The sequence below is a fragment of the Sus scrofa genome, chromosome 3 (assembly GCF_000003025.6).
Source record: "Sus scrofa isolate TJ Tabasco breed Duroc chromosome 3, Sscrofa11.1, whole genome shotgun sequence".
Taxonomy (NCBI): domain Eukaryota; kingdom Metazoa; phylum Chordata; class Mammalia; order Artiodactyla; family Suidae; genus Sus; species Sus scrofa.
Genome location: NC_010445.4, coordinates 15,930,386 through 15,954,634, shown reverse-complemented (window position 1 = coordinate 15,954,634; position 24,249 = coordinate 15,930,386). Strand labels below are relative to the sequence as shown.

At 51.7% G+C, this 24,249-nt stretch overlaps 1 protein-coding gene across 4 annotated transcripts in view; it reads left to right on the top strand.

The window, feature by feature from the left end:
• The window catches only part of CALN1 (calneuron 1), a 472,970-nt gene continuing 449,445 nt past the window's right edge, over positions 725-24,249 (top strand). Inside the window, exon 1 of one of the 4 annotated variants that reach the window (XM_021086353.1) lies at positions 725-959. The gene's annotated coding sequence lies outside the window, so the exon portion shown is untranslated. Of the gene's footprint in view, positions 960-9,702; positions 12,026-24,249 lie in introns of those variants that run through there. The other 3 variants (XM_021086354.1, XM_021086351.1, XM_021086352.1) reach the window with 3 other exon arrangements.

Genomic DNA, 24,249 nt, shown 5'->3' with positions numbered 1-24,249 from the left:
CAAGCCCTAGCCTGGGAGCTTCATATGCTGCAGGCGCGGCCCTAAAAAAAAAAGAAGGAAAAAAAAAAAAGGAACGAAGGACTGATTCGTCGTACAACAATGTCAGTGGACCTTGAAAATATGCTAAGTGAAAGAGACCAGATACAGAAGGTCATATATTATAAGATTACACGTGTATGAAATATCCAGCATAGGCAAATCCGCAAAGACGAAACGCTTATTGTGGTTGTCAGGGGCTAGGGGTGGGAAGGAGTGGGAAGTAACTGCTTAATCCATGTAGGGTTTCCATTTGTGGTCCTGAGACTATTTTGCAACTAGATAGAGGCTGTGGTTGCATAACATGGGAGATGTATTGAATGCTACTGAACTCTTCCTCTTTAAAAAGGTTAATTTTAAGTTGGGTGAATTTGACCTCAATAAAATTATACTGGAAAAAAAAAAAAAAAGATTAGAGTGAGACAACAGCCAGCCCCACAGCAGAAGACTCTACCCAGGCTGTGTTGTTGCTGGGGATGGGGCAGGAAGTCCAGCTCAGATTTAAGTAGCAAGTTAAATCCGGAGGAAGGTGTGCCCCCGCCCCCACCACCAGCCTGGGTGGGGCTCTGCAGTGGGCTCCTTGGGTCAGCCCACTGATCCCGGCTCCTCATGAGTTAATCTGATCCTCTGGAGGTTGTATGAGGCTCTCCCCGGCTCCTCCTCCACCTGCCTGGCGGGCCAGAGAGCCCTGGCCAGGCTCCAGGGAGCTCTCGGCTCCCTTCTTCCTCTTGCAGGCAGAGCATCCGGCCCAGCCAGGGTCTGGCAGCCTTCAGTGGGCTCCAAGGCGCCAGGCTGGGGCCAGCCCCGGAGTGGGCTTCTGGCTCTGTAGACACTGCAAATCTACCTTCTTAGTGCAACTAGCAGGATCCAGACCACTTTCGCAGTTCTGGAAAAAGGGCTTGGGACCGCCTGTAGGAACACAGGTAAGTGAGAGGGTCTGCCAGCTTGGGGCCTCATCAAAGGAATGGACTGGCTCTAACACACCTGACGTGTGTGTGACTCACGCCGATCTTCTTATCTCAGACCCTTGAAAGGGCGTGAATCTGTTCTCTGGGGGTTAGAGCGGGGGCTATTTCATGGCGTGCTTCTGGCTAACTTCTACTTGATCTTCAGACTCAGAAGACATCGCCTTCTCCAGGAAGCCTTCCCAAGCCCTTAGGACAAAGCACCCTCTCTGTGTCCTCAAAGCACCCTGCACTTCCTACATAGCATTTCCTCTACTAGATTATAAATGTCATACACTAGACCATGGACTTTCTTGTGGTTGGGTGTCCTCCCCCCAGGGTTCCTCTTACCTTCATGTCAGTGGCCCTGTAGGTGTCTGGGGTGCCTGCTGTTGACCTGGGAAAGGAGAGCTAGTCCCTTCTTTTACTCTGCCAACCAAGTGCCTGTTCACATTTGTGTGCATACTTACACACACACAACTCAAGGACAGTTCGGTCTGTTCTTCAGTCCAGGTCCCTGTGATAGAATGTAACCTATACAGAACCAAGGGGGCAGTGAGCCAAGGAGTGAGCATGACAGCCTCAAACTAATTCATTCAAACCCATGCATCATACCAAGCGTGGGTCTCCCTGCCTGGACCTTTAGGGCATTGGCCTCCAAGTGGCTATCCTCTTGGTTGACCAGATCTCCCACTTGGACCTGTTTCTCATCCTCATTCTTTTTATTTTGCTTTTTCCTCCTTTCCTGGGTCAGGGGCTACTCCGTTGGTTGGGGTGTCCCAACTCGTCATCAGTATAGAGTCCCCATTCATTTTATTGCTGCTCAGAGCAAGGGGAGGTTTGGAGCCTGGAAGTCAGACAAGAGAAGGGAGGGGACCCTGCCCTCTGGGTGGAAGCTTGCTTTTTCTTTCCATTCCTCTCTGATCATTCCAAACTCTTTGAAACAACAAATCACTTATATATTGCAAGTGTTATTCTCTTGCCCACAGACTTCAATGATCTACGTACAAGATTCATGTCTTCTTGCTGGCATAATTTTTGACTTTATTATGCTGGAAGAGTGTTTGTCTCTTTCCCAACCTTGACTGTGACATTACAAAGCCCTCTTCTATTGGTTTGGCCTCGGAGAGCTCTGTTTTCAATTCCCACTTCTCTTTTCCCCTGGTTGTAGGAATTAGGGGTGGAGGTGAGTGGAAAGCTGTTAATCTTGGTGCAGAAAGACATCGGCCAGGGCTTCAAACTCAAGTTTTGGGTGGGGAGCATTCAGGCGGTGGGTATAAGAGGTGGATAGAGGAGGTCGCTGCTATAGTCTCCCATGTGAGATACAGCCCCTCAGCTCCAAAGCACACCGTCTAGCCTGTGTCGGGGAGCAGAGAGGCCATTGGGAATTTAAGATGCGGTGTAATGAGTCTAAGAGGGAAGCACACGATGTTTTGAGAGCATGGAGAACGGAAGTCTAACCTTGTGCCCGAAGGAAGACTTCTTGGATGAGGTGATGTCTGAGTTGAGCCACGGAGAGCAAATGAAAGTTACCCAGGAGCGCATCCATCTACACCCTGACCCCCAACTTCTCTCCTCTCTCTCACGTTCCGGAGGCGGGAGAGAGGAATCTGAGATGCTCTCCCATGCCGTGTCCTAGACAATTTGGTTTCATAACCTTCTGGAGCGTTAGCTGGACTAAGGTGCTTGTGGCTATTCCTCTTGGACCCCAGGCAGGGATGGGGAACCTCGAGAGGGACTGGAGGGTCTTGAAAAGCCGTGGGATTGCCTTATTTGGTACCACTCCTGATTTCTGTCCAGGAGAGTCTCAGATACAGGATGCATCCCAGTTTGGGATGCAGGACTTTGGTGGTTTCCACCCTTCGAACCTTTGCCATGTGGTGACATCCATCCCAAGGACTAGAATTTAGGAATCCATGTGGGGAGCCATAAGCCATCCTCGTCTTGACTGTTGCTCCTGTGGCTGAGGAAGGGAGCTGGGAATATTGAGCGAACTTGCCTTGCGTGGTGAGCTTCCCAAAGCTGGAGTCACTCAGGCTATTACCTGGAACAGCTGCAATTGGAGACTCTAGAGTGGGCTTCGCTCAAGTTCAATGAATAATCTCAGGTGGGCTAAACTAAGGAAAAGGGAAAGCTAAGGAAGATTTAGTGTCAAGGCTTCCCGGATCTTGGCTGCGTGAAACCGAGGGCAAGATGAAAAAGCCAGGCATCTGTGGGATTAGCATAAGGGATGGGATGGCAGTGCGATGCCCTTGGGGCCGGGGTGTGCCCAGGGTGGCTACTTAGCCCCTGTTATAATATGAATTCAAGGGAGGGACTCTTTTCTTCTTCTTATCGCTGTTGAGGGGTCTGGTGGTCTAGGTGGGCTGGGGTTGATAGTATACAAAATAGGGATGGTATTTTTTTTTTTATTTTGCAAAGTCATATTAGTCCTGCTTTACCGTAGCTTTTAGCTGTGCCCCTGACTCTATTTGCAAATAAAGGGAAAGAGATGGGCATCTCTATTCATGGCTATACACATACCTTTCATATATAGTGACATTATTGGTTTTCTGTACTTTGGGTCAAATCACATTTCCAGTGTCCCACGACCTCTTTCTCCAGGTGGAAGGGAGAACCCTATGTTTCACCCCTTCTGCACAGCTACCCCAGGGGAGTGGGGGGGTGGGGGCAGTTTGCTGTAACCCCCAATGATGTAGAGACTCAGTAAGGGACAGATCTGTCCCATTCCCAGCCAGCTCGGATTTGGGAATCTCAGGCCCTTCTGTATTTTTCCTTTTAAGCTTGTAGCGACCTTCCACTCTAATGCCACAGTGATCTTTGCCCCCCTTCTGAGCTGTCCTTGGATTCTCGGAGTTCTCTGAGTTCCTGCAAGAAATGGCAGTTGGCTGGGGGATGGTCTTTTACCTTCTGAAAATATGCTGGTTCTTGAAGCTGAGAAAGCAGTTGAGGCGGTCCAGTCTTGGCCTCCAAGGACAGCCTGACTAAGCAGGTGTGGAGCCCCCGTGGCCCAGCCTTGGCTCCAACTGGCTCAGCCAGTGGGGTGCAAGCAGGCTGGGTCTGCCAGGAGAGGCTCAGAGCCCAGTACCCTTAGTACCTAGTCATGGTTTATAAAGAAACGGGAGGTGGGGAAGAAAGCTTGTGCCAGCTCTCATTGGCAACAGATGGAAATAAGTTTTCATCATGGTGACCCTTGCATGTCAGCATTTGGAAGATTCCCTCTCTATGCTTTCTAACTTTCAGCAATGAGTATGCTTTAGTTGTGAAGACAGTGCATGGAAATTAACAAGGACTCTGGCCAGGGAAACCTCAGCGTGGACTCTGATGGGCGGATGGACCACAGTGAACCACCTGGGGGGTCTTTCGGCTTGGGGAGGAGAGTGGGCACCTTGGGCATCTTGGTAGTTCCCATCCCATGCTCCACTCAAGCTTCCTTGAATGTGGATTCTCTTCGTGGCTCAGTGGTTAAGGAACTCGACTAGTATCTATGGGGATGCGGGTTCGATCCCTGGCCTCGATCAGGGGGTTTGGGGATCTGGTGTTGCCGTGAGCTGTGGTGTAGGTTGCAGACGCGGCTCATATCTGGCGTGGCTGTGGCTGTGGCGTAGGCCAGCAACTGCAGCTCCAGTTCGACCCCTAGCCTGGGAACTTCCATATGCCAAGGGTATGGCCCTAAAATGACCAAAAAAAAAAAAAAAAAAACCCCAAAAAAACCTTCCTTGAATGGCTCCCATCTCTCGGCTGGAAAAGCCCCTGGTTGCAGGGTTAGCTGGTGGCCATTTGTACCCCCCGACGGGGCGGCCCTTTGCCTGGAATCTCATGGCTTGACTGTAGCCCTCTCCTCTCCATGGTGGGTTTTCTGTGTTTGGAGCCAGGATACTGGGACTGTGGACACCGCTCTGCCTCACTGCTTTAGCCCTCAGCTTGCGTCTGCACACACAGGCTTGTCGGACTGGTTTGTTTTCTTAGAAGCCAGTGGGTTCATTGTTGGGTTTGGCATCTCATCCGGCTAGGAGATAAGAAGAGCAAGTTGGGCCTTTGAACATCCGTAGGTGACCTTGCCAAGGGACAGCAGTGTGATTTAGGGAAGTGATGCTGACGTTCCCATATGCGTTTGCCAGCGCCCCCCCGGGGCTGCTGTCCTCCTGGAGGTTCAGCCAAAACGGCCAGCTGTGCTGATGCCCAAGGTCAGGTGGATGGAGCAAGGCCATCCATCAGGCTGTGAGCCACTCATCAGCTCCAGGAAGTCCACCTGGGGGTGGCTCCCTGCCCCTCTACCCCCCAGGCTGCTGCATTAGCCAGTGAGCAGCTTGGGAACTTTACAGGTCTGAGTTTTACAAAGTTTGCATTTCACACCAGGGAGCTGAGCTCACTTAGTGTGGAAATATATCCTCTAGTTCATTTTCACCAGAATTTGTTATGGGACCACCCAGGACCAGGCACCAAGAATGGGGGGGGAAGGAGTTCCTGTCGTGGCGCAGTGGTTAACGAATCCGACTAGGAACCATGAGGTTGCGGGTTCGGTCCCTGCCCTTGCTCAGTGGGTTAACGATCCAGCGTTGCCGTGAGCTGTGGTGTGGGTTGCAGACGTGGCTCGGATCCCGCGTTGCTGTGGCTCTGGCGTAGGCCGGTGGCTACAGCTCCGATTCAACCCCTAGCCTGGGAACCTCCATATGCCGCGGAAGCGGCCCAAGAAATAGCAACAACAACAACAACAAAAGACAAAAAAAAAAAAAAAAAAAAAAAAGAATGGGGGGGAAGGACCCTATTGCTGCTGCCATAGAGGGGGAGATGGTCACGTGGGAGGAAAAATGGCTGTTCAGTGTGGTGGTTGCCCCAGGGGAGGTGGGTACCCCTCGCAGCCAGGCGGAAGGTGGGAGGAAAGGTGGTCCTTGGCAGAAGGTTTCCCAGAGAAGGTGACATCAGAATAGGGCCCTGATGGATAAGTAGGAGTGCACTAGGGCAGCAAGGAAGAACATTCCAGGCTGGAGGAACAGCAGTGCTAAGGCAACGTGTGAGGCTGACCTCTTCTGGGAGTTGAAAGTGGTTTCACATGGTTTCTGCAAGGTGCAAGTTGTTTCTGAAGGATGTGCGGTAGGCGGACACCTGGGAGATGGGCGGGGCTGTAAATTAGTTGGCATCAGCAGCTCACCAAGGAGTTTGATTATATCCCAAACACTATGGCCAACAAATGTTATGATTTTATTTTACTTTTTAAATTTTTAAGAATTTATTTATTTTTTGGCCACGCCCAAGGCATGTGGAAGTTCCCAAGGCCAGAAATCAAACCCATGCCCCAGCAGTAACCCAAGGCACAGCGTAGCGACAATGCTGGATCCTTAACCCACTAGGCCACCAGGGAACTCCAGTGATTCTGCATTTCAGACCCTTCGATCCAGCTGTGCTCCGAGTGTGAACCTTGTTCACGTTCTCTTCATTGCTCACTTGGATTTGCCACAGATTCCTTAAAGCGATGAAGGATGTTCATAAAGACATCAGCTGGCACCTCACGAGCCAGCATAGCCCCATAGCCCCCTCTCCCTTACCATGAAGCCCGCAGGCCTCATGGGAGCCCTCTGCTTATCTTTCCCTCTGACCACGAACCCACCTCTGCACTTGGTCAGTGTCGGCATCGACCTTGCTTCGTGCCTTAGAGCCTGTTCTGTCTGCGGGGAGCAATGCCCGCCCCATCGCGTCATCGACACCGCTTACCCATCTGCCCTTCAGGAGTCTTTCCGATTCCTAGTCGGTCGGTTGCCCTGTGTGTTTCCTGCTCTCCGCCCTGGTCGCCTTCGCAGTCCTTTGATTCTTGTCTTTCTCGTGCTCCTGAGCTCCCCAAAGGCTGGTCTGCTTCTCCTCTGTCTGCCACTGTGGTGCCCAGCAGGACACCAGGCACTGTTTGTGAGGGGAGGGAGGGAGGCAGATTCCTTTAGAAAGTGCCCTTAGGTGACCAGCCGTGAGAGAAAAGGGTTTGAGCGAAGCCAGCGGCAGTGGGAGCAGAGAGGAGGGGCTGCCTAGGGCCCTGTCTCTAGGGTAGCGCACGCCGACCACGCTGGATGTGGCGGCCTGGAAGACTGGGCAGAGGTCAAGATGATATCATGGGAGTTGCACTTGTGGCTCGACAGGTTAAGAACTCAACTAGGATCCATGAGGATGCGGGTTTGATCCCTGGCCGCGCTCAGTGGGTTAAGGATCCGGCATTGCTGTGAGCTGTGGTGTAGGTCACAGGTGCAGCTTGGATCCGCATTGCTATGGCTGCGGTGTAGACTGGCAGCTGCAGCTCTGATTTGATCCCTAGCCTGGGAACTTCCATAGGCTGCGGGCACGGCCCTAAAAAAGAGGGGAAAAAAAAAAAAAAGATGAGGTCATGAGCAGCACACACATTTTGCCCCCCTCTCCTTGCGTTCTTATCCCTGGATCAGGTTTGTCTTGCTCTCTGTTCTCAGATCAGACCCCCAAAGGGATGAAATGAAGGATGAATTAAGGCTCTCCAGTTCCCTAATAGCCTGCACTGTCCAGGTTCCAAACTATTGGTGAAACATACTAAGGTTTACTCACCGCAGCTATCGTAGCTGAACTTACATCATGTGTAAGTTCCCCAGAGTCCTTCCCCTGGCGGCTGGCGTTCGGTTCAGTTGTGAGGTCAGCTTCCTAAGTTGTGTCTTAAGAACCTTTTGTTTTGAACTCAGTAGATCTAAAATCAGACGGGCGATATTTTTTTCTTCTTGATATCTGCAGATTTGGTGTAATAAGTGACAAATGTGACCCACAAGGATGTACCAGGGGGCTCCCACGTGAGGAATGATCTTAAAACAGTCCCTTCCCTCTCGGAATTTCTTTTAACCTGCACATGCTAACATTTATTTCCAAAGCGTGGGACAGGGGCCAGAACGTTCAGATTCTGACTTGTTCAGAACACTCCCGTTTGGGATCTCCAAAGAAAATTCCTGTCCACTCAGGAAAACAAAACCACACTAGATATTTCCAACAGATGGTATTGAACACAGAGGATTTGTTACACAGGAACTGGAAAGCTGAACTAATCCAAGAATTAATCACTGCGAGAACAGCTCCCATCGCTAGCGCTGGGGGACACAGAGAAGAGGTGGTCTCACCTGGGCCCTGGTGGAGGCACCAAGCCAGCAGGACTGCTGCAGGGGAGGGAGCCGGGGGTGGGGGTGGAATGTGGATGGCTGGTGGTCAGGCTGCGGGGGGACCCGGCCCAGCTGCTGCTGGCACCTCTGCAAGGTGGGCAAAGCTGGTGCTGGATCACGGAAGGGGTGCCCTGAAGCTGATTATCGGTGCCGGCTAAGGAAGCCAGGAGGCGGGAGCCATCCTTCCGTGCCCTCTCCCTCCTGTGCACCCCACTGCCACCCTGTCCTCCTGAACCGACCGGAAGCAGCAGGCAGGGGTACCTGAGAGGAGTGGTCTGGAGAGCCCAGGCCCAGCGTGGCAGAGCAGGTGCTCAGCAGCCTGGGTAAATAACCCGATTCACAAGCAGATTCGGGAACAGGCCAATTTCGAGGCTCTGCGGCTTCGCTCCCACCTTCCACAGAGGGAGGCCTCCTGGGCTGTAGTCCGATAAGCTTATCTCTCGGAAGTCAGATAAAGCTAAGCTCCTGCCACTGGGGAAGAGGCAGGCCATCCTTTGGGCCAAAGGGGTACACGGAGCAGACCTCAGGCCAGTGGGGAGGGACCGCCCTTCTTTCTAGGTCATGGTCTCTTCAGTTTGGACTTGGAGGGGTCAAGATCATCATGAGGGCACGTTCCAGTGGTGGTGGGCACCTCGGATGACCGCCCCTCCCAAGGGCCCACAGGCGCCTGGGGCAGAGCTGAGGAAGCCACCATCTCTGCCCGGGGGTCCAGCTTCCTGTCACTCTCAGAGCCCTTTGATCTGAGGAAAGACGTGAGCTGGGGCATCATGGGACACCGGGGGCCACGAGGCCATCGCGGTGGTAGCTGCGGTCCCACGAGGGGAGCCCTGCAGGGGTCCCCAAGCCAGGGGGATCCAGGCCACTGTTCCCCCACCCCCGCTTCAGGGGAGCCCTGTCACCAGTCTTCAAAATGTGAGGCCTGATTTTATGCATGAAAACTGGGAAAGAGACTCCAAGGATCTGGGGGGTGGGCTGTAGCAAGAGAGCTTGAATTCCCTGGTCCTCTCCAGATGCTTCCTTATCATGTGGCTTTTCTTGGGCGTGTCTCTGCAGTGCCAGCTCCCCAGAGTCTCCCTTCCTCAGAGATGTCTCGAGGTGCCAGAGGGCTCTGGGGCTGGGAGTCTGGGGGACTCTTTCATGCCTGGCACACATCTCTCTCCTCACCACCCCCAGTGGCCATCTCCCTGTTTCCCTCACTCTCTTTCAAGGCGAGAGAAGATGCCATATGCAAGTGTCCCCAGAGGATGGAGACGGGAAGTTACATAGAACTGATGTCTGCATAGCAGGTTCTTTCAAGGCCCGTGGGCGGAGTTCCCGTTGTGGCACAGGGGAAACGAACCCGACTAGGATCCATGAGGATGTGGGTTCAATTCCTGGCCTCACTCGGTGGGTTAAGGATCCAGCATTGCCATGAGCTGTGGTGTAGGTCACAGATGTGGCTTGGATCTTGAGTTGCTGTGGCTGTGGTGTAGGCCAATAGCTGAAGCTCCAATGTAACCCCTAGCCCGGGAACCTCCCTATGCTGCAGGTGCTGCCCTAAAAAAAGGCAAAAAAAATTATTTTTAATGCCCTTGGGCTTGAGGGTGAGAGTAGGGTGCCAGGCAGGGGAAGAGTGGGCATCGAGAGAGATTTGCAGGAAAGGTGGGCAGAGCCCGTAGCTGCCAGTGATTTTACCTGTGCCGCAGCTGGAATCTCAAGTGCTCTCTTTGTGACCTTTGCCAGGCTGGCTGCGTGCAGGATCCACGGCTTGGAGGAGAGGCTGAGAACAGGGAGAGTGTCCTCCCTACCCCGCCCCTCATTGACGTGGAGGCCCTTGCAGATAATCCCACACCGCGTTGCCCTAGAGTGTTCTTAGCGGATGCCCTCTGCAGTGTGCCATCCCTGTCAGCCGGGAAGTTTCAGTCCAGCCCGGTGTTTGGATAAGGGAACCTGCTTTCTGAGAGTTCACATGTCTTTGCTTCCCCTTGGGGTTAAGGGAGCTGCTGGCTCATTTCAATGCTGTCATCTTACAAATGAGAAAACCCAGGCTGGACATAGGGAGAGGGTGACACATGTACTGGTAGCAGAGCCAGGCAGGGTCCATGGTGCACCCCCAGCCCACAGCTCAGCTCCCCCGCCTCCTGTCCCCAACACCCCTCAGCACTCCTGCAAGCCTGGGCTCTGAGTCTTCTGAGCCCCGCCTGGCTGGATTTCTTTTGAGTGCTTACTAGGGGACAAGGGTATTAAAAATATTGCACAAGGTGCTACTATATTGGCTGAAGTGTTGCAGAGAAAATCAGCTCTTGTAAGGATGCCAAGCCCAGGATAGGCTAGTGCGAGGATGAGACAGTGAGGTCTGACCCAAGCGAGGCTTCACAAGTAGACAGCACGAGGCGGTGGGCAGAGGTGGGGGACAGGTTTGGTATCTCTTAGGGTCATGGCCTTGAATTGCAACTCTCCCTCATGCAGAGCCCTGTACCCGGAAAGGCAGCCAGAGAAGCAGGGACCCCCTCCACTCCCCCGTCCCCAAACACACACTGTGGTTCCACTCCCTTACCCCAGGCTCCCTTCTGGCCACGCCGTATCACAGTTCTCTCTTTTGTTGGTCTACTTATAAAATATAGGTGTATGGACAGGTCGCCTGGCTGACTGCAGGCCTCTGTATCTGGATGCATGGAAGATAGGCATGCGTGTGTCCCTGGGCAGGGGTGTGTGTGTGTGTGTGTATGTACACATGGGCGGGCACGTGTATACATGGACAGATGTGTGTGTACCTGAGTAAGCATGTACATGTGCACAGGCAGGTGTGTGTGTACACAGACACACGTTGTGTACATGGACAGGTGTGTGTGTACAAGAGCAGTCATGTATGTACAGGGACCTGTGTGTGTTCATGCACAGATGTGTGTGCACTTGGGCAGGCATACGTGTGTATGTGAGTAGGCATGTGTGTACATGGACAGATACGTACATACACTGGTGAGCACGCACAGGGACATGGACAGACGTGTGTGTCCATGCACATATATGTGTGTGCATGGACCGGTATATGTATATATGTGGGCAGATGTGTGGGTACATGGACAGACGTGTGTACACTGATAAGCATGCACACATACATGAACAGATGTGTGTGTCCACGGATGGGCATGTGGGCACATGGACAGATGTGTGTGAACACAGGCAGGCATGTGGGTACACGGACATATATGTGTGCGTCCACGGGCGGGCATGTAGGTACATGGACAGACGTGTGTACACTAATAAGCATGCACGTATACGTGGACAGATGTGTGTGTCCACAGGCAGGTGTGCATGTGCAGTATACAGGGTGGCTGTCACCAAGCTGTCTTCTCAGGAGGGAAGCACACAGCTGAGCCCATGCCACCCACTTTTCCCGGGCACCATCCATGCAGCCCCACACCAGGGGAGGGTGTTCTGAGGCCACCTGCACAGCAGGAGCCCCGCCCTCCTCCCAGGTCTGGGTGACCTCGAGCAAGACATTGCAGTCACTCGTACGGGTAGCGCCTGGACCCCCGGCCCCGCAGCTCTGATTCACACCATGGAGCCCAAGACCCCCGGGGCGACTGGCTGCCCTTTTCCACCTTCACCGCGCCACGTCCTTGCTGAAGAGAGACATCTGCAGAAAGCCTTCCAGCAGCCGGAGCAGTGGCCAGAGCAGCAGCAAAGGCAGCAGCCGGAGCAGCACCAGCACCCTCCAAATTGGGACTCTAGCCCTTTAAATCTGCTCAGTTACCAAAAAAGAAGAGGCATCAGACCCTGTTAATTAAAGCTCGCCCTGGTCCATCATTCTGAGGAGCTGCAGTGGCTCTGCTCCTTCCTGATGGCTTAGAGACTCTCCTTAACTCCCAGCCATGGATCTTGGAGAATTTCCCCTGAGATCAGCAGGAGGTATGATCCTTGTCGATGGCACTCTGGGGCTGGTTGGCGCTAAATCAATAACACAACTGACTGCATGGACGCTGCCTGGTCCCCCTTTCCTTCCCGCTCCCCCTCTGCCTCCTCTCCAATTTCCCAGCTTGTGTTTCATTGAGACAAATCAAGTTTTCATGGGTTTCAGAGGAAGGGGAGGGCTCGGGCGCCGGGGCTAGGGGGGTCTGGAGGGAGCCCCCAACGTGTTTGTTTTGGCTCTGGCTTCACCTAGCTGCCCAAGTGGCTTGGAGGAGCCAGGAAACATATTTGCTCAAGCTTGTGCTCCTGCAAAACCATTTCCTCCTGGCCGGGGTCCCCTCCCTCAGATTAGCCCGAGAAAGGCTTAATAACCCTGACCGGACTTGCTTCTTAAATCAGTGACCCGCCACTCGGTCCGTCACCATGGCTGTGTGGCCGTTCCCCCAGGTCTGTTATTGGAAAACTCATTCCATAGAACTTTCTGTCTGTAAATTGTCCCGGCCGGAGCACCGGGCCGGCACCTCCCCTCCCCTCGACTCTGAAGGCTGCTGGATTCAGATGCTTGCTGTAGGATTTCAGGAATTCCTAACCATTCCCCCCGTGCCTTTTGAGGAAACTCACTTCCGAGCTGAGCCTAAGGTTCTGTGGGCAAAGAGTTGTTTTTCTTCAGGAATCTGCTGGAGCCTGGCAGAGCTGGGGGAGGCGGTTTCTCTTCTTTTACACGGCATTTGGTAAATTGTACTCCGGCCCAAAGAACATCTATCTGCAAATCCTTCATTGATTTGTTTTGAGCCCCACAGTTTCCTTCTGGGTGAAACGCTCTTCTCGAGTTGCACCCGAAGGAAAGGTTTCCTCCTAATCGGCTTATGACACCGCTTCACAGATGTCCCCAGAAGCCAGGCCCTGGCAGAGAGGAGCCATTTTCATCGTCCTAAGTGACAGTCCCCGGGAGCCCAAAAATGTTGGGTCCATGCGTGTTGAGAGGAGGCGTCCGAGGGCTTCCAACACCCGCCACCCCCTCCGCCCTGGGAAAGTAGCTCAGAAGGCGAAGCGCTGTTCTGAGGTTTCCAAGGGCTTTAAAACACTCTGGGTGGTTAACATGGCTTTCCGTCTGGAGAGGGATCTGAGCCAAAGCCCAGCTCCCGGGAGTGGGGACTTACCCCCAATGTCATTGCCTGCGGAGTCCCGAGTGTTTACACCAACAGTCGTTTCGGAGCGTGTGGCTCAGTCCTTTCTCATCTCTCGGCAAAGGAGGGGAACTTTCTCTGGGCAAGTGGCGTGGAAGCCAGCATCTCTGCCTCCCAGAGACCGGGGCTGCCCCAGGTTGCCCTTCTCAACAAAATGAAACTCTCAGCCACTCAGGTTAGGGGAGGCTGTGCAAAGCCTACCCACGAAGCACTTGATGGAATTCCAATCGCTGTGCCCGTCCGTGAACTCAGGTAGTAATTTGGCCCTTCCGAGGGCGACATCCAGGGAGAGCGATCTCCTGCCAACCGAAAGCCACACAGGAAGCAGGCACAGGATGGAGAGGGGCGGGCTCTGTGGGTTCGGTACCCTCTTCTCGGCTCTGCTTTTGGCTGGTCTGTGAGTGGCATCATTGAGGGTTAGGTTCTCACCTGGCATTAGGGCGCTGGGTGGGGCCACCGCGGCTCAGAGACAGAGGATCCAACCTGGGCGATGGCCACACAGCGATGCGCCCCTCTTCCTGTCCCTCCCTCTCCACCCCCTTGAGACCTAGGGGTCCTGGGCCCTCTGCCTCTCCAGGCCCTATTGCTCGAGAGTCAATAGGAACCCCTTCTTCCTCCACTTTCTAGAGGGAGCCAGAAGAACCTGCGCGTCCCCAGATCCCCCCGCAGGCCAGGGATGCATGTCACTACCTGTGATGGGAGTAACTGTGTCACTAAGGTGACGAGGGCCTATTCACCATAGGTAGATAAGACTGTTCCTTTGAGTCAGTTTTTCTTTTCAACTTAATGATGTGTGTGTGCGTGTTTTAAAATTTGTTGGCTGGTTGCTGGCTTTCAAGGAACTATAAATAGATCCTGATGGAGTGTGTTTAGACCTGGCACCATCGGAGAGTCCTGTGGTCCACGGGTATGCATTTAATGGCCTGGGCAGGCTCACCCACCACCAGGATGGTGAAGTGGAAAGGACGGGGCCTTCGGGGAAGGACAGGCCTTTGTTGGGATCTCGGCCCCGCCGCTCGCCAGCACGTGGCCTGCACCGGTTACCTAATCTCAGTGCGCCTCGGCTTCGTCGTCTGTGATACGGTAGCATTGGCAGGACTAATTGGAATTATTTAGCTAAAGCCTGGGAACACAGCAGGTACCAAAGAAAGCGTTCTTTCCTTCCAGAAAAGGCAGCTGCCTGCAGTTAAGTGAACCTTATCACCGAGCGTGAAACTGTTTGAATAACTCCAGTGTCTCCTTCACTGACCACTGGCCCGAGCCTTCTCGAAGGGCAGGGGCGACCTCGTTCGTGTCATCACACCCTCCTGATGGCCGGCACGGGGCTTGGCGTAGCGCTGAAATGACATAAAAGTTTACCGAATGGATACGTTGATGGGCTGTGGACGCGTCACCTTCAACACAGGTGATATTTAATGACTAAACCAAACCCCTGCTCACGCAGTTTACTTACAAGATGCAGCTGAGCCTGACACATCAAAGAGCCCCGTGATTGTAATAAATTGGCACTAAAACATGTCCTTTGGTGGGGAAATCTGAATTGCAGCTTAAAAAAACAAAAAAAAACAAACAAAAAAAAAAACAACTCCCGCTCTAGGACCCGTAGCAGGAGCCTGTGGACCTCAGGCATGTCCTGGAAACCATCCTGCCTGCTGAGTGTCGAGGTCGCCTCTGCCCTCCCTCATCATGGGCCACCCCCTTGGAAGACGAAAAGGGGCTCCAGAAAGGGAAAACCCCTCTGTCACTCTGCTGGGTAAGGACAAGTCAATTGGTAGATCAATCAGGGAGTTCCCGCTGTGGTACAACAGGATCGGCAGCATCTCTGGAGCACTGGGCTACGGGTTTGATCCCCAGCCTGGCACAGTGGGCTATGGATCCAGCATTGCCATGGCTGCAGCATAGGTCACAACAGTGGCTCGGAGCTGATCCCTGGCCCGGGAACTTCCATATGCTGCAAGGCGGCAAAATAAATAAATAAATAAATAAATAGATCAGTTAATCACTATGTTGATGTGTATGTAGACAACCCCTACAGGGGAGAGTCATTGATTTAATAAATATCAAAGATAATAGTAATAATAATGATAATAATACCACCAGAACCGAACATTCACTCAGGGGAATCAACCCCAGAATGACAGCACCTCTGCTTTCAAATGAGGGGCAGAGACATAAGCAAAGTGCATCCATGCAGATAGGGCAGCCGAGGAGAGGCGGGAGTCCTGGGACCACAGCCTGCCCCAACTCGGGATTAGGTCGCTTGTTTATGTGACTCCCAAAGAGGCAGCTTTGGAAAGAGCATCCTTGGCAGAGGAGGTGACACAGGCAAAGGCCAGAGGTGGGAGAGACACTTGGGGGGTAGGGGGCTGGCTCCACTTGGCTGTGTTCCAGGGATAGGGGGGCAGGTGGTGAGAGATGGGAGCAGTGGCCAGATCCCAGAAGACCATGGGTGGAGTTCCTATTATGGTACAGCGGAAACAAATCTGACTAGTAACCACGAAGTTGTGGGTTGGATCCCTGGCCTCACTGAGTGGGTGAAGGATCTGGTGTTGCCGTGAGCTGTGGTGACGTTGCAGACGCAGCTTGGATCCCGCATTGCTGTGGCTGTGGCATAGGCTGGCGGTTACAGCTCGGATTGGACCCCTAGCTTGGGAACCTCCATGTGCCATGGGTGCAGCCCTAAAAAGCGAAACAAACAAACAAACAAACAAAAAAACAAAAAAAAACTCCCACAAAATTCCAAAAGCAAAATGCAAAAAACCAAAAGGCCATGGGAGCCCCCAAAGAGGGGACTTTATTCGAAGGGAGATAAGACACCACTTGGGGAAATGGAATCTAACCAGTATATATTGAGCAGCAGACGTATACTGGGCTGCATTCGAGGCACTGAGGCTGTAGCCGCGAACAAATCAGACAGAAAGCCCCATGTAGGGAAACTTGCATCCAGCGGGGAAAACAAAAAAACAAACAACAGAAGGTAGATTGTAAATAGCATGTTACGGCGAGAAACAGAGCAGAGAAGGAGGTGCGAGTGCAGGGGCAGAGATGGGTCCAGGTGTCCTCCAGGACGCAGGGGGAAGATGGCATTGGAATGATGCTCTTGGGGGTGTCGTCAGAACTTGGGCTTTTGCTTTGAGTGAGCTGGAAGCTTGCGCTGGGTTCTGAGCAGAACAGAGACATTTAAAAAAGATTCTTCAGGAGTTCCCGTCGTGGCGCAGTGGTTAACGAATCCGACTAGGAACCATGAGGTTGCGGGTTCGGTCCCTGGCCTTGCTCAGTGGGTTAACGATCCGGCGTTGCCGTGAGCTGTAGTTAGGTTGCAGACGCGGCTCGGATCCTGCGTTGCTGTGCCTCTGGCGTAGGCCGGTGGCTACAGCTCCGATTGGACCCCTAGCCTGGGAACCTCCATATGCCGCGGGAGCGGCCCAAGAAATAGCAACAACAACAACAACAACAAAAGACAAAAAGAAAAAAAGATAAAAAAGATTCTTCAGGAGCTCCCATTGTGGCTCCGTGGGTTACGAACCCGACTAGTATCCATGAGGATGCGGGTTCGATCCCTGGCCTCCCTCAGTGGGTTAAGGATCTGGCATTGCCATGAGCTGTGGCATAGGTCGCAGACGCAGCTCAGATACCACATTGCTTTGGCTGTGGCTTGGGCCGGCAAGGCCGGTAGCTACAGCGCCAATTCAGCCCCTAGCTTGGGAACTTCCATATGCCGCAGACTCGGCCCTAAAAAGCAAAAATAATAATACAATAAAAAATAAAAAAGTCTTCAAACTATTGTGTTGGGAAACCATTGTGGGGGGGGGGGAGCAGGAAGACCAGCTGGGAGGTGATGACAAAGTCCCGGCGAGAAGGGCTGGTGGCTGGACGGGGGTAACAGTGGACATGTGCAAAGCGCTAGACTTCAGGACTTTTTTTTTTTTTTTTTAAGGATGGAGGCGATGAGATTTGCTGATGGAATGGGTAGTTGTGTGAAATGAAGAGATGAGTCAAGGCTGACTCAAGCTTCTTTGGCCTCCGATGGGGACAACTGTGGGTGGAGCAGGTTTGGGAGAAGATCAGGAGTTGGTATTTCTCCTGCTAACTTCAAGACGTCTGTTGAGCATCCCGGCGGAGATGTTGAGTGGGCTGCCCTGAGTTCACAGGAGAGATCTGGCTGGATACAGCCTTGAGAGCCATGAGTCCAGATGGTATTTAAAGCTCTATCAGATGAGATCATCAGGAGACGGAGTATGGATGGAGAGGACTAAGGGCTGAATTCTGAGGCTATTTACAGGTTAAAGAGAAGGGATGGAAGCAGAGGTGTCTCTCCTGTTTAAGACAGTTTATTTCCTTCCTTTAGTCTATCTTTTCTCTTTTCCTGGGAGCCAGATTCATAGATCCACCCTTTCCCGTTTTCAAATTGTCCTTTTCTCTTGGCTTCTTTCCAACATGCTTAGAGACGTGCTCGGGTCTCTTTCATCTTGAAAAGAACCTTTTTTCTTTTTTCCTTTTTTCGAGGTGTGTCTTATTTTTAAAGTGTAGTCGATTGACAATGTTGTGTTCGTTTCAGGTTACAGCAAAGTGATTCAATTATCTATGCATATATATACATACATATATGTATACATATCTAAAATACTGAGTTATAAAATATCAAATATAGTTCCCTGTGCTATACAGTAGGTCCTTGTTGGCTATCTATTTTATATGTAGTAGTGTGAATCTGTTAATCCCAAACTCCTAATTTATCCCTCCCCCCCTTCCCCTCTGGTAACCACAAGTTTATTCTCTATGTCTGTGGGTATATTTCTATTCTGTAAATAAGTTCATTTGTATCGTTTTTTTTAGATTCCACATATAAGCTATATCAGTTGATATCTGTCTTTGACTTACTTCAGTTACTATGATCATCTCTAGGTCCAACCATGTTGCTGCAAGTGCCATTATTTCATTCTTTTTTATGGCTGAGTAATATTCCACACTTCTGAGTAAATATACCACATCTTCTTTATCTTTTTATCTGTTGACATTTCGGTTGGGCTTTCATGCCTTGGCTATTGTAAATAATGCCACAGTGAACCAGAGAAAACTATAAAAAGAACCCTTTCTTGACTCCTGAGATCTCCATTTGCTTTGGCTCTATTTTTCTCTTTTCCTTTCCTTTTTTCTTTCAGTGTTAATTGAATAAATATTGTATGTCAGGCATGAAGGATACAGAAACAAAAAAATTAGACTTCATCCACTTGAAAGAATATCTGTTTATTTCTATCTTGTCTACTTCCATAAAGCATTTTGGATAGCATAGTGGTTTGTGGATATACAATGAAATATGAAATATATAAATCATAAACTAAGGAGCAAATTTTTGTGCCCAGGAAAATACAATTTAGGAGAACAAGATTAGAAAAAATAAAATGTACCAATAAAGATCAAAGGGTTGCATAAGAATGTAATTGAGCCACCAATCTGATCAGAATTTCTGGTTAGAAATGGGAAAATGGGAATTCCTTAAAATATTTGCTAAAGTACAGTATACATCATCTCCAAAGTTCTCGGAGTTCCAGTGGTGGCTCAGCAGAAGTAAATCTGACTAGTATCCATGAGGACCCAGGTTCGATCCCTGGCCTCACTCACTCCTTATTTAGTTAAGGATCTGGCATTGCCATGAGCTGTGGTGTAGGAGCGGCTTGGATCCTGAGTTGTAGGCTGGCAGCTGTAGCTCCCATTCGACCCCTAGCCTGGGAACCTCCATATGCCCTGGATGCCCTAAAAAGACAACAAACAAACAACTCCAAAGTTCTCAATTGTTAATAATTACATGGCTCTGGACGTTTTTACAAACTGAACACCCTCTCTAACCAGCACCCAGATCAAGAACTGGACATTATTCACATCCCAGGTCCGCCCCTCCACAGGGCTGACCTTATCCATTTGCCTGTTTCAAACTGGGAATTGCTTCTTGAGTTTTATTGTCCCTGAGATGATATGCTCATTCCTCAAGGAAAACAAAATGTTTCTGGCATTTAGTTCTGAAACAGTGTTTTCTTCCGGAGTTTCTCTCAAGGGACACCGAAAACCTGGGTAGACTGTACCTTGTCTATTTCCATAGCCTCTATGTGCATAAGCGATGAAACATCAAATATAAGAATTTTAACCAAGGAGGTACAGAGTCAAAGAGTGGTAGTTATTTAGCCTTGTTGCGGTCTGTGCATGCGGGCTAGAAGATTTTTTGGCGTGGCGAGGGGAAGAGAAAGAAGAGTTTATTGAGATAAGAGACGTTGCAGCAGGACGACTTCCTGATAATCAGGGCGAGCGACCCCGGGCGCATGGTCACGTCTGTTTTTATAGCCCAGGGAGAGGAGAGGCCTTGCAATACACCTGCTGATCCGCTGCTTGGTTGCGGAAAGAGGGGGCTTTAGATACACTTGAAGGTGGGTTGGGGGCATATATAGCCCCTATAGGGTCCAGGTGAGGAATGGGCCACATACCCGTCCTAGCAGGGGGCCAGGAGGGAGGGGGGGGCATGACAATGAGATGGGAGGGGCAGTGGTAAGGGTCTGGGGATGCTTGCCTAGGCCAGAGGCTTTGAATTCTATCTCCTGGAAGGGGCCGTGAAGTCCAACAAGCATCAGAAAGCAGAACCTGGAGAGGATAGGATGCCACAGAGAACGAGGCTTAGGAGTGACCCTCCGATTTGGAAGGTAGGAGGCGCCCAGCACAGTTTCCTGGAGCGGGGGAGGCAGAAGCCAGGTCTGGGGGTGGGGGGGTGCATCAAGGAAGGGGCCAGAGCTACGAATCGATGCCTCTGAGTGGAGACCACTCTTCCAAGGAGGTCCATTCTCACGGGACGGAAGAGAGGGAGGCAGGCAGAGAGAGTAGCAGGAAGGGTTTTGTTTCCTTGTCGATAGAACGGGAGAGACTTAATCATGTTCCTGGGGCAGTAGATGGTCAAGAGATAGAGGAAAGAGATAGAGGGAGAGAAAAGAAAATGAAAGAAGCAGGGGCCTGGCTCAGTTCTACACACACACACACACTCACACTCACACACTCACACTCAACCTAACTTGCTTCTCATTTGTTTTGAGGCTAAGATGACTTTAGTGGCCGCACGCCCCTGTGGGGGGTCTAGGATGTGTCCACTGGGGCCTGTCCCTAAAGAGAGGGGCACTGTGGGCTACCTCCTGGGCTCCCTTTCTGCCCTCTGTCCCAGAATGTCAGGGCTGCACGGGCCTTAGCGAGGGTCCAGCCTGTGTCCTTACATTCCCAAGGAGGAGACTAAGCCCCAGGTTTTCCCGGCACGGTGGAGACAACAGAGTTCACCCCCAGGCCCCTGGACTGCTTGATCGCAGAGCGTCAGCGGGCATTTCCAGAATGCCCCTTCTTGGTCTTTCAAACTGGAGTATTTCTCCAATTCCAGTGTGCATCAAAATCACCTGGAGAAGGGAGTTCCCGCTATGGCTCAGTGGGTTAAGAACCCTACTAGGATCCATGAGGATGCAGGTTCTATCCCTGGCCTTGCTCCATGGGTTAAGGATCCAACGTCGCCGTGAGCTGTGGAGTAGGTTGCAGATGCGGCTCGGATCTGGCATTGCTGTGGCTCTGGCGTAGGCCAGTAGCTGCAGCTCCGATTTGTCCCCTAGCCCAGGAACTTCCATATGCCATAGATGCAGCCCTAAAAGAACCAAAAAAAAAAAAAAAAAAAAAATAACCCGGAGAAACTATTGAGACACAAAATTATTAAGACACAGATTCCCTGGGTTCCACCTGGAATGCCAGACTCAGCAGGACCAAATTGGGGCCAAGAGAATTTGTATGTTTAACAGCTTCCCAGGTGAGGCAGAGGCTGAGGGTCTGGGGGCCACACTTTTGAGATGACCCCTGGGGAGGTCTGTGGGCCTTGGAGGTGGGGGAGGTGGGCAAGGCGGGGTGGAGCTGGACCTGGCTCCTCGGAGGTTTTCCTTTGGGCTGGTCGCACGTCCCTCGGGGTCAGGCCTGAATGAGGTGGGGGTGGCCAGCTGCCAGGCTGCAGAAGCTGAGCCATCCACCCTCGAGCCACCAAAGGATCTAAGGATTGCAGTGGGGCAGGCTGTGTGCTCCGAGACTAATCCTGGCAGAGTCAGACCATCCTTCAACACAGCTCCGTCCTGGCTGTTACATCCCCCCCACCCTTCCCTGGGGGACCAAGTCACAGGGAAACCAGCCAGCTTGGACCCAGCTGGGGCTCTCTGATCACTGCCGTCTATTCCGGGGGCTGCTTCTCTTCCCGAGTCCCCAGGGGAAGGCGGCACGACTCGCTGGGTGTGACCCCAGGTTTGCCCTCCGCATATTCCATTATCTTGGCTCTCAGAGCATATGTCAAGTGACTGGTGTGTCTCTGGCAGGTTATTACCCACTGAATTAGTGTGGAGAAATAAAAACTATAATAAAGCTGTACCAGACTCTTAAATTGTTAAAATTTATTAGAAAACGTGCATAGTTATTAACCGATCTTCGCCGGGTACGTTTGCTGGAGCCCAAAGCCAAAGGAGATGAAAAGTGACTCTGTCAAAGAGAGGCTGCGAGCTGGCTCCTGGAATTCTCCAGAGAGTCCCAGCGGGGCCGCAAATTCTATGAATTCACAGGGAGCACGGCGGGCCTCTCACTGAGGGCTGATGCTCCCCCCTGGTGCTGCTGGGGTTCTCCGGGGCTGCAGGTCTGTCTCCTGGGAGAGCAGCCTGGTCCATCGGCCATCAGGGAGGTGCCAGGGAGGATACACCAGCCTTAAATCTCAACCGTGTTTATATTCTGGAGGCCTGGGTTCTCCCCGTGTCTAATGCTGGGACCAAATGTTCGAGCTTGGAAGGTGGCTGCCTGCTGGCTTCTGTGGCATTCTCTGCTGCCATATCCTCCGGCTTATCTTCCACTCTGCCTTTTGAGAACCAAATGGAGGTGCCAACTTTTCTCTGCTCAGCAAAGGCTCTTTCCTGATGGTTCCATCAGCAGGGAGCTGCTCCCTGGGCTTTCGGTCCCCCAGCCATTCTTCAGACATGAGTGAGGGTGTTTTCTCTGCTCCTCAGCTCTGTGGGGAGAAAGAGGATGACGGGGCCTCTGTTGCAAAGAGAGGTGCTCTTAGGATGGGGTGGGGGCCCCTGACCCCCAGGTGCATTTTGAACCAAGTGCCAGGTTACTGTCCTTTTTTTTTTTTTTTTTTTTTAAGGCCATACCTGCAGCATGTGGAGGTTCCCAGGCTAGCAGTTGAATCGGAACTGCAGCTGTCAGCCTACACCACAGCCACAGCAATGTGGGATCTGAGCCATGGCTGTGACCTACACCATAGCTTGCAGCAATGCTAGCTCCTTAACCCACTGAGCAAGGCGAGGGATTGAACCCACATCCTCGTGGATACTAGTCAGGTTCTTAACCCACTGAACCACAGCAGGAACTCCCAGGTTCCTGGCTCCAATCCCCAATGACTCTGGCTTCAACCCCCAATGAGGTGCTTTTGCGCCAGTGGCGGCAGCCTCATTGGGTTTTTAGCCCAGGGTTCTTATTGCCACCTCGAGACTAGCTAGACAGTAAATTCACCGAACCCAGAGACACCTCCACCTGAGAAAAAGTGGGAAAGGAAAGTTCAGAATGTTTCCCAAATGCCAAGGCTGAGAGTTTTCCTGCATCCCTGCCAGTGTGCCCTGGGCGGTTGTCCTCAGGGTCTCATCAACCCACTGGTACCCTGTGGATTTCCACCCATAACATCCCAGGAACCACAGGCACCATCATGGGGTCCTGGGGGAACTGAGCCCTGAGCCTGGGGGCCCCCAGCCCCACCATGATCTGTGTGGTCCATGGTGAACTGAAAATCCCAGGGCCTGGATGAGAGATCTCCTTGTTTTAACAGTCCCTCTGGGAGAGTTTTTCCTCCAGCCTCTTTCTTCTTAGTCCCTGTGTATATAGCATAGCCTAAGCCTCAGCTTCATCATCACACTAAGAGGTAGGGAGACCCAGTGTCTGAGTTCCTGCTCTTACAGATCGACTGCTCCTGTTGGGACACTGGTTGGTGCATTTTTTCTGACCCTGGGTCACTAAGACTACCACTTGAATGGGAAGTTGCTGGAAGGGTGACCTATATTTTAAAGACTCCTGGATGGAACAGATGGCTTTCTCCCTTCTAGGCACTGATTTGGAGGAAAATGAAATTATACCTGCAGGAATGTAAGACAGTCCAAACCCTCCCTTTCCTTTCTTCTGCTCCATCAAAGCCTAAGGATAGTCCATGGGACACATAGAGAGCATAACAAATGTTTGGATTCCGACAGAGTGATGGGTTTATTCCTTTCCCACCTCCTCTTGGCATGGTTGTGCCGTGCACACAGACGATAACAAGATTACATGAATATGTAATAAAGTGAAATCTAGTTAGTTCATCAGCATCGTATCTTTGGCCAGGCAGAGCGATTTCCTGGTTTTGAAAGACAGTGAAATTGTTGGTGTGTGAGCTGGTGCCTGCTGAAGTCAGTCATAAAGTGGCCAACTTAAGAGAAGCAGAATGCACTGCAGAAACCCCTCGGTTAGAATCCACTTATATCTTCTCTACCTTGTTCCAGAAAGGATGCAAGGCGGTTTGCAGAGATGTATATCCAACCGCAAGACATAATTTAAAAAAAAATGGACCAAGAAAAAAATAAGACAAAGGGAAAACAAGACAGGGAAAGCAAGAGTGGAGCCAGGAATGAGGTTAGGACACAAAATTCATGACATCAGATCCTGTGCATTTGCTAGAGGTGGAACACTGGGGCAGCCCCAAGCTTCCTCTCAGCCAAAACAGAGAAGGAAGCAGTCCCTTATTAAAGACCCGGCGTCTCAGAAAAGGCACAGCTATTCCTGTTACTGGAGGCAGAGAGAAATATTCTCCGCGGGTCCTCAGAGAGGACACGGTGTAATGTAACACGCCGTGTCCCAAACGGCCTTACTGTCCATATGGCGGGGAGTTTGATAGGGCTGCCTCTTGGAACATTCCTCAAGGTAGGGGGGATGGTTAGGGAGATGGAGCTGCTCCCCAAACATTCTCTGAAG